Source organism: Callospermophilus lateralis (assembly GCF_048772815.1).
Source record: "Callospermophilus lateralis isolate mCalLat2 chromosome 11 unlocalized genomic scaffold, mCalLat2.hap1 SUPER_11_unloc_3, whole genome shotgun sequence".
In the NCBI taxonomy this organism is placed as follows: domain Eukaryota; kingdom Metazoa; phylum Chordata; class Mammalia; order Rodentia; family Sciuridae; genus Callospermophilus; species Callospermophilus lateralis.
Window position 1 is genome coordinate 3,242,100 of NW_027510155.1, and position 12,758 is coordinate 3,254,857.

The 12,758-nt window shown below is 36.4% G+C and overlaps 1 long non-coding RNA gene across 1 annotated transcript; it reads right to left on the reverse strand.

Annotated features, from left to right (window-relative positions):
* Positions 1 to 457: 457 nt before the first annotated feature.
* LOC143639874 (uncharacterized) lies at positions 458 to 6,618 on the reverse strand. The gene is made up of 3 exons (XR_013154809.1): positions 6,469 to 6,618; positions 4,371 to 4,534; positions 458 to 579 (listed from the first exon to the last, which is right to left on the reverse strand). It is a non-coding gene; the product is annotated as an uncharacterized LOC143639874 (long non-coding RNA).
* Between the last annotated feature and the right edge of the window lie 6,140 nt (positions 6,619 to 12,758).

Genomic DNA, 12,758 nt, shown 5'->3' on the forward strand with positions numbered 1-12,758 from the left:
TGTCAGCTCCGGAGCTTCTTGCGTAAACTCTTCTAAGTTGGCAAGGAATCTTGGAGAAAAGAAGCATTCTTTGTGTGTAAGAATCAACCCTCTGCATAAACCTTGTCTGGAGGCCACATGTCTTGAAAGGGAGTCCTTTTCTTCCAAGAGCCCCCCCACCCCTCACCCCCAAGTTACAAGTCGTTCCAGTTTTCATTCATTTTTGGGTGGCTGCCTTACATGACTGAACAACAGGGGAACCCCCACAAGGGGATTTTACATGTGTAAAGCAGTGGTAATCAACCTTATCAACTTGCTCTGTGACACATGTGTGGCTTTGATTTTAAACCAAGGCAAAAAATGCATAGATACAAAATGATGAGCAATGATACAGGAATAAGGCAAGATGCTGACCTACAAGAACTGCAGGTTTGGAGCAAGGATCTCAGCTCTGCCACTCACCAGCTGTGTGTCCTGGTGCAATTCATTCTGCCAGACTCAGTCTCCTCATCTGCCAAAAGCGGGGTTTGAATCATCATCATCTCCATGGTCTCTTCCAGCTTGGAGATTCCATGAGCAGTTGTGGAGCCGTATGGTTATCTATGGGTAGAGGACAAAGGATGACTTCCCTTGGCCTAGTTATTGGACTGGTACTTCTTCCTCATCCCATCACAGGGAAAAGTCAAGCAAGGAGCTAAGGAGCAGGGGACCAGGGATTGTGGAGACTCTAACGAAGGATTTCACCTTTCCCTGAAGGTTTCCCCAGGGTCTTTGAATTGGAGCCAGGACAGGTGGCAGCCACAGGGTAATGACGATTAGTAAAGCATGATGAGGTGGAACCTGCAGGGTGAGGTATTGACATTGGCCTCCTTTAGAGTAGGAGAATGAACAGATGGAGTCTTACACTTCCACACATGTTTTTTTTTAACTTAACCTTGAATGTGCAGAGAGGCAGAAGCCTAAACTCTCATAATTAGAAATATCATTTGTTATTGACTCTCTTCTTTAAAAAAAAAAAAAAAGTAAATCCAAACAAAGATTAATCTCGGAGCATTTCTCTGCGTTGAAAATCTTCATAGTCTCAAAATATTCAACTAGATCTGGAAAATAAGATTCAGAGAGGAGACTTTTCTTTTAGGGTTTTTAAAAATGAAAATGACCAATATTTGTTGAATGCAAAAACATTTCTTCTCGGAAATTCATAATGAATTGATCATTATGATTTCAGTTATTCTTTTGCCAGCAGTTCTCAGTGCCCTGGAAATGTTCCAAGTAGAAGGAGATGATAGCTCCCTAGGGTTATCATAGGACCTAAACCATTGCATACCTGTTCCTTTTTCAATTCTATTTTTTTCATTCACTTATTCAACAAATACCAGTTGAATATGAATTATGTAATATGCTCTCTGCTGTGCACTAGGGAAAAATAGGGGATTGGACTTGATAAATAAGATATCAGAGAAGTCTGCAGCTTTCTCCTATATTTTATTTAAGTTTGAGTTCCTTTCCTGTTTTCTAAATTCTTCTATAATGTTCCCCTTCATCTATAAACACATACAATATCCCTCTACTCATCCTGGTAAATGTTCTAGTCCATTCTGCCATTTTCCTCCACACATCTACACACACCCTCACCAGAACACACACATAGATGGGGTTCACGTCCCTGTCTCTTCATTTTCTCATGTCCACCTAGGCTCCCCATAACTCTTATTCCATTCACTTCTTTAAGTCCCACCCAAGAGATCAAAACAAATACTCATTTTCTGGGAAATGCAGGAGTCCAACCTGAGGCCTCTTTTCCCTAATTGTACATACCCTAGACCACACATCTAATCAATAATTTTTCTCGTGCTCATTTCCCTTTATGTGTCCTGAATTGATCATCACATATCCGTTCTATATACAGTCCAAAGAAAGGCAAATCATATTTTATGTCTTCAGTAATCCCACAATATTTGCTCAATGCTAGTCTCCAGGGAAGTTTTTCAGTACTTGCTTGGTTAAACATTTTATCAATAATCAAGATAAGCTAACATGGTGATGGCAGAGCTTCAACCACATGGCAGATGTTTAGAACATACATTAATGAATACAACATGCTTTAATCTGATACATTTCTTTGAGCCTTACACCAAACTTTCCCTTAACTCTACAACTCCTAAAATCATACAACATCAAAGGTCATAATATACTTTAAAATGACATGCCTAAAATAACTAAATACAGCTTACTACCTTTCTAAGTTCAATTATTATATGTAATTTAATTTTAGGTATTAATTTAAAGTCTCCTCTATTGCTCTGTACTGTCATATTCATCTTAAATCAAGTGGCCATATATATGTATCTACCTGGATCTGCCCTTATACTATCAGATAATAATTATTTTGCTTTCATAATCCATCTATTTTTAATGAGAGAGAGAGAGGGGGAGAGAGAGAGAGAGAATTTTTTAATATTTATTTTTTAGTTCTCAGCGGACACAACATCTTTGTTTGTATGTGGTGCTGAGGATCGAACCTGGGCCGCACACATGCCAGGCGAGCGCGCTACAGCTTGAGCCACATCCCCAGCCCTTATAATCCATCTTGATACCTAATAGCACACAATTCCTACAAGGTTTTTCATTAAAGATGTCTTGATTATTTTCAGCCTTATGCATTTCTTAATTAATTTAGAGATCGAGTTTTCAATTTCTACCACAAAAAACTGCTGGTGTTTCAGTTAGGACTGCACAAAATGTACAGATAAAATTAACTGACATTTTTAATCATATTCAGTCTTATCTTATGTGATATATCACATTATGAAAAATATAATAACCAAATTGGGAGGGATAAAATATGATCCTGACCCTCACACCACACACAAAATCAACTCCAGGTAAATTGAAGTCTAAATGTGAAATATAAACCAAGAAACTACTATAAAATAACATAAAAGTACATTTTCGAGGTCACAGTTTAGGGAAGGACTTCTCAAAAGGGACAAAAAGGTAATTATAAAAGAAATAATAACTTGGTCTTCACTGAAATTGAAATTAAACATACGGAAAAGACATAATGTATGTTGATTCTTACATACAAAGATGCATGCTACACAATGAGAAAGACACTGTAGATAGCAAAAGAGTTGTACCCAAAAGATATAAAAAACTCTTACAAGACAACAAGAAAATAAAGAAAGCCCAAAGGAAAAATGGGATATAAACTTGAAGAGGAATTTCACAAAGAAAATTCAAATAGCCCACACATATAAGTAAAGGTACTCAATGCAATTTTGCATTAAAACTACAGTGAGATACCATGTCACAATCAGCAAAAAGACTAATATTGTCAAGTTCCGGCAATAAAATGAAGCAAGCAAAAACTTCTATACATAGCTGTACCAAAGACACGTGCACCAAAATATATGCATGAGAATAACAGCAATCAAGAATAGTCAAAATAAAAATTACCCTAATCCATTCAATTTCAACGCTGATCTAAATGAATAAATTATAGTGTGCTCATTCATTACGAAACTACGCAACAGTGAAAATAAACAGTCCATTTCTACATGCAAGAATATTGATGAACTTCAAAATAATGCGAAGTCAAAGAATCCAGTCAAAACTAAATGTGTCCCGAGTGATTCCACTTCTATAAGGTTCAAAAGCAGACTGAATTAATCGATAGTGGAGAAGAGAAAATAGACAGTGATTGGGGAGAGGATGCCAGGACTTACACAGTGCTGATAATCGTATTCTGAGTGGGGATCACACATGTGTGCTCACTTTGTGGTAATGAATGCATCATGCTGCACAATTGTAAGTGCACTTTTCTGTATGCATATTATGTTTAAATAAAGGTATTCTAAAATCAGAGGAGAAAATTCACCAGTATTTCTAAAGTAGAGTATAAAATATGGACTCAAAATTAATTGGTGAAGGAATTAGAAATACACCACTCAGCATATTGACTATTTAATCTAGAAGCATTTGAAAAACATCAAGTACAAAAATATCTCTCTGACTTCCAAGCCATTTCTTAAAAGTAGAAGATGAAATATCCCTGTGAAAAAATGTTCTCCCTGTAACTAGGGAAAAAAATGGCATTCTTATCATTAAGGACTAGACAGTTGAGGTCAAAGAAATTCTGTACAAACAAATCTTATTAAGCTAATCTTTACCTACGCGGTCACTTCCCTGGCCAATTATGCCCTCCCCAGCCCCTCTTGCCTTATCACTTTTCACAACTTACTATTCTTTTTTTTTTAAATTTTTTAGTTGTTGACAGAAATGTATTTTATTTTTTTATTTATATGTGGTGCTGAGGATTGAACCCAGTGACTCACACATGTTAGGCAAGTGCTCTACCAGTGAGCCACAACCCCAGCCCCACAACTTACTGTTCTTTATCTCATTCTGTATGTAAGCAACTAACTGCTTCTTTGCATGTTAATTCCCATTTGAAGACTCCAGTGCCACGAACAATTTTTATTAAATAAATTTGCATGCTTTTCTCTTGTTCATCTGTTTTCTGTCAATTGTCTTCTCAGTTTCATCCAGGACCCTAAGAGGATAGAAATAAAGTTTTGCTGCCCCTGATCTATTAGTCAGTTTGCTGCTACTATAACAAATATCTGAGATAATTAACTTGTAAAGAGGAACAGTTTGTTTTTTGCTCATGGTTTTAGGGTTTTTAGTCCATGATTAATTGGCCCCTTTGCTTTGGGGTCTGTGGTTAGGTAGCACTTCATAGAGTAGGAGCACTTGATGGAGCAAAGACACATTTTGGCCTGGATGTAAAAGAGAGGAAAAGGGAGGGGTGGGGTTCCATGTTCCCTTCAAGGGCACACTCTCCCAATGACAGAAGACCTCCTATTTGGTTTCCCACTTTTTAGAGTCTCCACCACCTCCCCATAGCTGGAGAAGGAGCCTTTATTCAACACATGGGCCTTTGAGAGAGATTCCAGATCTAAACTATAGCATCACTTAATTTTCAGAAAATCTGAAGCAATATGGAAAAGATGTGTAGCACCTAGGGCTAGATTGGTCTCCCTTCTAATTAATGCCCCATTGGTTCTCAACTTTTGGTTACTTAATGTAACCTGTCTTTTCCATCCATTGGCTGTTCTGGATCTATTAACATCCAGGCAGTGAGCTGAGGACATACCACTTGGCTGTTTTACCCAAGTTCACCTTGACTTCTGCAGTTTTCCTATTCTGGCTAAAGATCACTCAAGGTCACCACCACATGGTCTCAGGAGTGCCAATTTTCAGAAAGGAAATTCCTTTCACATCCTATTTTCCCTCTCAACCTGCAAAATGATTACTTTCCTGGTTAGAAACAGGAAAGGGTTCTTGAAAACCCTGGGCTGCTGTTATTCATCCATGTAACTGCTTTGACTTTTCACCTTTCTACCTCTCAAAAACTGTAGTTTTTCTCTTCCCAGACACAACAGGAAGAAGGAAACATTTTTTTTTCAGATTTTCCCTAAAATCTGCTACTACTTCAATTCTTCAATTCAGTAGACTATAGCAGAAGTTTCAGATGAGGTAGTTATACCTTTAAGTCAAAGTTCCTAACTTTTATTTCATAATATGGAAAGAATAATTTTCCCTTCTATCTTTAGAAAAAAAAATATAATACATGTATTATATATATATACATATATAATATTATACATATTATATATTATATTACATATATAATACACATATATTTTATATGTAATACACACATATACATAAAGTACATATATATTTCATTTTGAAATTACAGATATAAAATTTAAAGATTCAATAGTTCTCAGTTATCTCCTTTAGCAATGGAAACTGTGGAATTTCTAACAAAGCTCTTTTTATTATTCTTTTCATAAAAATTTCAAATACAAATTAGAACTTTGTAAAAGCAATTTACCAAGTTTTAATGGATCTACTAAACAGTTAGATACACATTGGCTTCTATATCAAAAAAACACAATTATCTAACAATCCTTTATAAATGTGATCACTAATTCTAAAAAGTCATTATCTTAAAATAATTAACTAATAAACTATATATATAGTTTTCTTAGTAAAGTTTCTAAGCAAGATTCAGTATGTTTTCACTTTATATAGGTACCCAATTCTGGTGAATGTGTTTTGTTTTTGTTTTGTTGTTTTTTATAACTATTTTAAAATCAGTTTTAAGTCCACAAGCAAAGTCCACTGATGGAAGGTACAGAGATATCCTATATGCTCCCTACCGCTGGGCATGGATAATGTCTCCTATTATTAGTACCCTTATCAGAGTGGTACATTTGTTATAATTGATGAATTTACTCTGACTTGAATACCATCCCTCAAAGCTCGTGGTTTACATTAGAGTTCACTCCTGATGTTATATATTCTATGGAACAGGACAAATGAATGACATGGATCTACTATTACAGTATCCTACAGACCATTTACTTCTTTTTTTATAGGGCCCAAGTCATATTTTATAAATCAAAATTTACATACCAAATTCATTAATGGCACTTATATCACAGACCAACCTCTTCTTCAATGCTTGGACTTTTCTGTTGCATTCATTAGTTTATCCATCCATAAAACAGTACCACACTCTTTTAATTACTGTAATATAAAACAAATCTTTATATCTGCAGATGCCTCTTTCTTCCTATACTCACCCCTACCCTACTGGTGGAACCCAACCTTACCTGGTTCTTCTCTCTTTGTAGGAGTAGGATTGATAACCAGTACCTTCTTATTGGATGGGGCCATATGAATGATTTTGACTTGTAAGCACAGTGATGTGTGTGATTTTCAGGCCAGAGTATTTAAAAATCAATTTCATACCTTCTAGATATCTCTTTTATGTGTCACAATGCCTGAGATGGAGGCTGCTACTTCAACTTGACTCTCATTGTAAGGAAACAAAAAGAAGTCAACCTGCAGAGGACACACAGCATTAGAAATAAAGCTGTATAATCTTAAGGCACTGAGATGCAAGGCCAGGAAGTGGTATTCTTACTGTATTTCAGTCCAGTTTATTCTCACTAAACATACTCCAAAATCAGTGATATTTTCAAAAACTGCCTGCAATTTCTTTTCTCATTCCAGTATTGTTTGCAAATGCATTAAATCTGAAGATTTATGTTGGAAAAAGTGATATCTTTACAATTAACCTTCCTGTCCAAAGGTATAGTGTGACTCTTCACTTACTTGTGTCTTCATTATTTGGAAAAATTTTGTCTATATTTCATGAAAATATACAGAGACTAAGAGCTAGGCAAGTATTGCTATTTCCTAATTATTCACATTTCCCCCCACTTTTTTGTGAGATTTTAATTATTTTGCAATTTGCCATCCTGGTGAGTTTATTAAATAAGTTCTAAATTGCTTTGAATTGAGGTTCTTAAGTTTCCTAGTTCAAAAATGAATATTGTTACAAAATGCTATTTTTTCTATGCCTTACTAATACCTATTTCCATTTCGTATCTTGTGTTGGATTGTAATTCCGGAATAAAACTGACAGTGTCTATGAATGTGTTTTTTTTTTCTCTTGTTCTATATAAGAGATTGGCAAGCTAATTCTGCAAAGATCCATGTAGTAAATAAATTTGGGAGGGGGGGAGGGGGTAACTCTTATATAGAAAATTTGTTATTTTTTTGGTTTTGTTTTTTGAAAATTTTCCCCACATTTTTAATTGAAATATAATTAAAAGGAATAGTTGCATTGTTCTGCAGTATTTCCCCTTCCCCAGATAGTGGTTACTTTTAGATATGTAAGCTATACCATCTCTGTCACAACTTTTCAACTCTGCCATTGTAGTATGAAAGCAGAAACGATGATTTATTAAAAAAAAAAAAAAGTGAGCATAGCTGGATTTGGTCCATAGACCATGATTTACTGACATATTTAATGATAGGACTTTTATAATGTTTCACTGCTACTATAATTTTGGTTATTGGTTTCTTTGGTTATTGGTTTCTTTGTTACTTTATTCTACAATACTAAAGGTCTTTTCAATTTTTTCTCTTTCTTTCTCTTTCCCTTTTTCTTTCTTTCTTTCTTTCTTTTTTTTTTTTGTTTTTTAGAAAATTGCTTTTTGACATCTACCAAGATCATCACATTAAAAAAAAAATCTTTCATATTTTAATTGTATAAATATATTTTAAATATCTCTAGAATGTTCTACAGTGTTCTATACTTCTGTAATATTGAACCAATCTTACATCCCTATTATGAATTTTACTTAGTAAAAGTGAAATATTTTCCGTTTACTCTTGAACCTTATTAAATACATATTATCTGAATACCGACAACCGTCAGCCTCTCTTCTAGAAGGAATGCAGTAGTCAATTAAACAGACAAGAGTCCCTGTTCTCATGGAGAATCTAGGGGGAAGGCACAGATAATAGCAAAGACACTTATTTTGTTAGGAGAAGGATAATAAAGCAGAGATACAGAGTGACAGGGTACCATAGTAGAAATATGGGGTTCAGGAATGACCTCTTCAATCAAGTGAAGTTTGAGCAGAGACTTTAAGGAAGTGAGGGCATGTGTGAGTCAGCTAAATAAGAAAAGTATCTGGATAGGGAGTAGGTAGGGTGTTGCAGGAGCACAACCCAGGAACCCCACATGGGCCACTTGCAGAGGAGTAGGCTAAACAATGTTGTGGGGAAAAGCAGCATTTAATCTGACACTTAAAGAAATGCTAAATAAATGTAATGATGACTCTCATGTGCAAACTGGACTAGGCCACAGAGTGCCCAGACAGTGTTCAAACATTCCCCTAAGTCTATCTTTAAGGGTGTTTCTGGATAAGATTAACACTGAAATCAGAAGTACTACAGATTTTCCTCCTTAATGTGTGCGTAGGCCTCATCCTGTCAATCAAATAAAAAATCTGAATGGAACAAAAAATGGTGAGTAAAAGGAAGCTACTCTCCAGACACATACTGAAACATGGCGTCTTTCTAGGTCTTAAGTCTGACAGCCTTCAAATTGGAGCTTACACCATCTGCTCTCCTGTTGCTCAGACTTTCAGGCTCAAACCAGAACTACATCATTGGCTCTCCTGGGTCTCCACCAGCTGCAGATCCCAGGACTTGTCAGCTCCAGGATCATGTGAGATAATTTTTTTATTACAAATATAGATATCAATAAAGATAGGAATATTCATCCTCTTGGTTGCTCTGAACAATCCCTAATACAATAAATAAGAAAGAAAAAATGTATTCCATAACAATATGACTCATGGTTCCAAAATTAGAGGGAAAAGACAGTTTCAAGCAAATGAAAGAAACTCAGTTTGATTGAGACATGGAACATGAGAAGAGGTGAGGGTCAGGGCTGACTGGATGGAAAGGATCTGGATTTTTGCATGGTTCTGAAAACCCTGCTGGATATACACCATATCCTGCAGGTATAGAAAGCCATTGTAAGTTTTCTGTAGCAGAGTAAAATGACTAGTGAGGCCACCAGGTTTAATAGACCCAGGGGTCATCATTCCAAACCTAACTACTAGTAGAACACATGGGCTGGCACCAGAGGAAATGGGCAATGTTGGGACATTGAACTGGATTTTGTCATAAATTGGGTTACAGAGAAAATTTACATGAATTTTATGCAGAAATTGTTCAGGCTACATTCTTTGGTCAAAGCAAATCAAATTAAAATGTAATAAAAGAGTAGCTAAAAAATATAACCACAAAGGGAAAAATTGTAAATACTCTTTTAAGCTTATACTTGAAAATGGCATTTAGAAACTACTTAGAAATTAAAAACAAATTTCAGATTTATGTAGGATATTTTCTTATTCTGTTTTGTGTTTCTACAACAAAAGACCTGAGACTGGGTACAGAAGAGAGGTATATTTTCTGATGTTTCTAGGGGCTGGAAAGTCTAAACAACATGGTGCTGGTGATTGACGGAAACTTCCTGGCTGTATTACAGTATGGCAGACAAGCAGAAAAGGGAATGGCTGCCTGCAGAAAGGAGCAAGCACCTGGGGTGGCCTTGTTTCATAGCAATCCACTCTTGCAAGGACTAACCTAGTCTTGTGAGAATTACTATTCATCCCATCCCAGGGTGGTTCCCCCCATGATCTACTCATGTGTCCCAAGGTTCTACCATTTAAAATTTCCACCAGCTCAATAATGTTACATCAAAAAATTATGCTTCAACTTGAGCTTCATCAAGGACAAACCACACTGAGACCATCCTTCCCCTGACAAGGTCTTTTCAACTTATATTACTATCTCTATCCTCCGGCTGGAATACAAGTTTCCTGAGAGCAGGGACATTGTTTGTCCCCTAATGAATCCCCTACTTCTTGAGGCGTGCCTGTACTAGGGCTCCATGTGGCAGTCTCTCTGACTAAATTTTATTAATTTTACAATGTTTCACTGGACTTTTAAAATAATGAATATTTTTTGAGATATAAAACATACATATGTAATTATTAAACAAAATATAATTATTAAATTAAATCTAATGTTAAATTATTTATTTCACTATATCATCCTTTTGCATCTAATTGATCAATTGGATTCTGAAAGTCTCACTTTATTAAAGGATAATATGAAGATTATATCAACTTCAAATTTTCCAGATAATTGTGCTTTCTATGTCTCAATACTGAATCTTTGGGGGACATAAAATTTCAGGACTCTTAATTTTTCTTGTTTATAATTTCTCATTTATACCACATAATCCTTTATCCCTTATAACACATTTAGTCTTTAATTCCATTTTGAGTGATACTAATATTAAACTAAGTGTTTATTTTTGTTTCATTTTCCTGGAGATGAATTTGCCATCCCATTATTTTTAACTTCTGTGTCATTCGGTTTTAGGTGTCTCTCCTGTGAACAGTATATAACTGAAATTTGCCTTTTCACCCAATCTGAGGACTCTATCTTCTCATCCATAGTTTCAAATTTCTAGAAACATTCTTAATAGGGCCACAAGTAAATCTGGTCATATTTTCACCTCTGTATTATATATTTCTTATTTTGTGAATGTCTTAGTCTACTACGGCTGCTATAACAAAATGACATAGATTGAGTGGCTTAACCAATAGATATTTATGTCTCACAGTTCTGGAGGCCAAAAGTCCCAGATGAGGGTGGCCTTCAGCATGCTTGGTTCTGGTGATGGCCTTCTTTCTGGGCTCCAGAAGGCTGCCTTCTCATTGTGTTCTCACATGGCAGAAAGACGAAGATCTGGTGACTCTTCCTCTTCTTATAACAGCCCTAATTCCATGATGAGGGCCTCCTCTAAACATAATTAGTTTCCAAAGATTCTATCTCCAAATACCATCACATTGAGAGTTAAAAGCATCAACACATGAATTTGGAGGTGGGGAGGTGACACATTCAGTCCCTATATGTCTTTGTACCAGGGCCATGTTTCTAAATCATCTTGTGCCTTCTACCCAGTCTCTCTGTTTTTCTCCTTTATGGATGCCAAAATATCTGGCTTTCAGAGAAAGAGCCATGCAGCTAACAGCCTGTGTCAGGAGGATAGGGTCTGTCTCAGCAGCTTCTTCCTGTTGACTTGTTGGGGCACCTCCCAGTACCAATGCTCCCTAGATGGTGTAGATCCTGACATTTGCCCAGATCCAGGGACCCAGCATCTTCTCTTCATGGCCTCTAATTCCTGCTGCCCACCCTCACACCACATACCCCGTTCAGGGGCTTATCCCAAGCCACCACTTACACCAACTCCCCGTGACAGTAATAGAGCCGACCTGCAGGCTTGTGAGAGCTGAATCTGTGCATCCCTTCCCCATTCCCCTTCAGTAACTTGAAATAGGCCATGGGGGTAGCACTATACCACATATCAAGTGCTCTAAATCAGGGCTTTATTTTTCCAGGCAACCTGTTTACCAGTTCACCATTGCCAGCACCTGCATTTTCTAAAAAAAGACAAATTATAGCCATATTCTCTGTCACCTTCTCTGTGTGGTCTCGGAAATTCTTTAAACTTTGTAGCACTTCAGCAGAACCCTTTCCTCATTTCTGGTGCCAAGTCTGTATTTTCCTCATCTTTCCATCCTCTTGCTAAATTAATTGGGTTTCTGAATGTGGGTTGGGGATATACAATGAGATCATGTTATCATCTTTTTCAAAAGTCCTTGTGGTAAGTCTTGATTCCATTATCCATGCAAAACATGGACAGGATAAACCAGGTCCTTGTTTGTTCCCTTAATTATCTCCACTCAGCCAAATAGCACTTGCTCTGCCACTAATGATTCTAATCCAAACTGGGAATTGATGTTGACAAAACACAAGCTGTTTCATTTTTGCAAAGGCTGATCAAATCTACAAAAAAAAAAAAGACTTTGCTAGATATTCATAATCAAAGCCCCAATTATTGGAGAAAGTTCTAATTGATAGGCAGGGGAGTAGAAAAGCAAAACCATTGGAAAAGTAAGAGGGTATTTGCAAAATCGTGAAAGTATAACTATAGTCCTATCACAGAGATAAGATCTGAGCCAAGTTCTCAGTTTGTCCCTCATGAAAATAAGACAAAATGATCACTTAACATACATGCCCTGTGGAAGCTCTCTATGGTTCATTGTTAAAATAACACCTCGTTCAGGGTAGCTCGCCAAGGGAGCTGTGTGTGTGTTTTAGAGCTTAGAAAAGAATCCAGTTGGCATCTGAAGCAAAACTGGGGAGATTATGGCGATTTTGTAAATCAAGAAGAATTTATAGTGGGAAATAGGGAGCCATTGAAGAGCTTAAAGCAGGAAAACAATGCCATAAAAGTTGTAATCAAGCAAGATTAGTCTGGC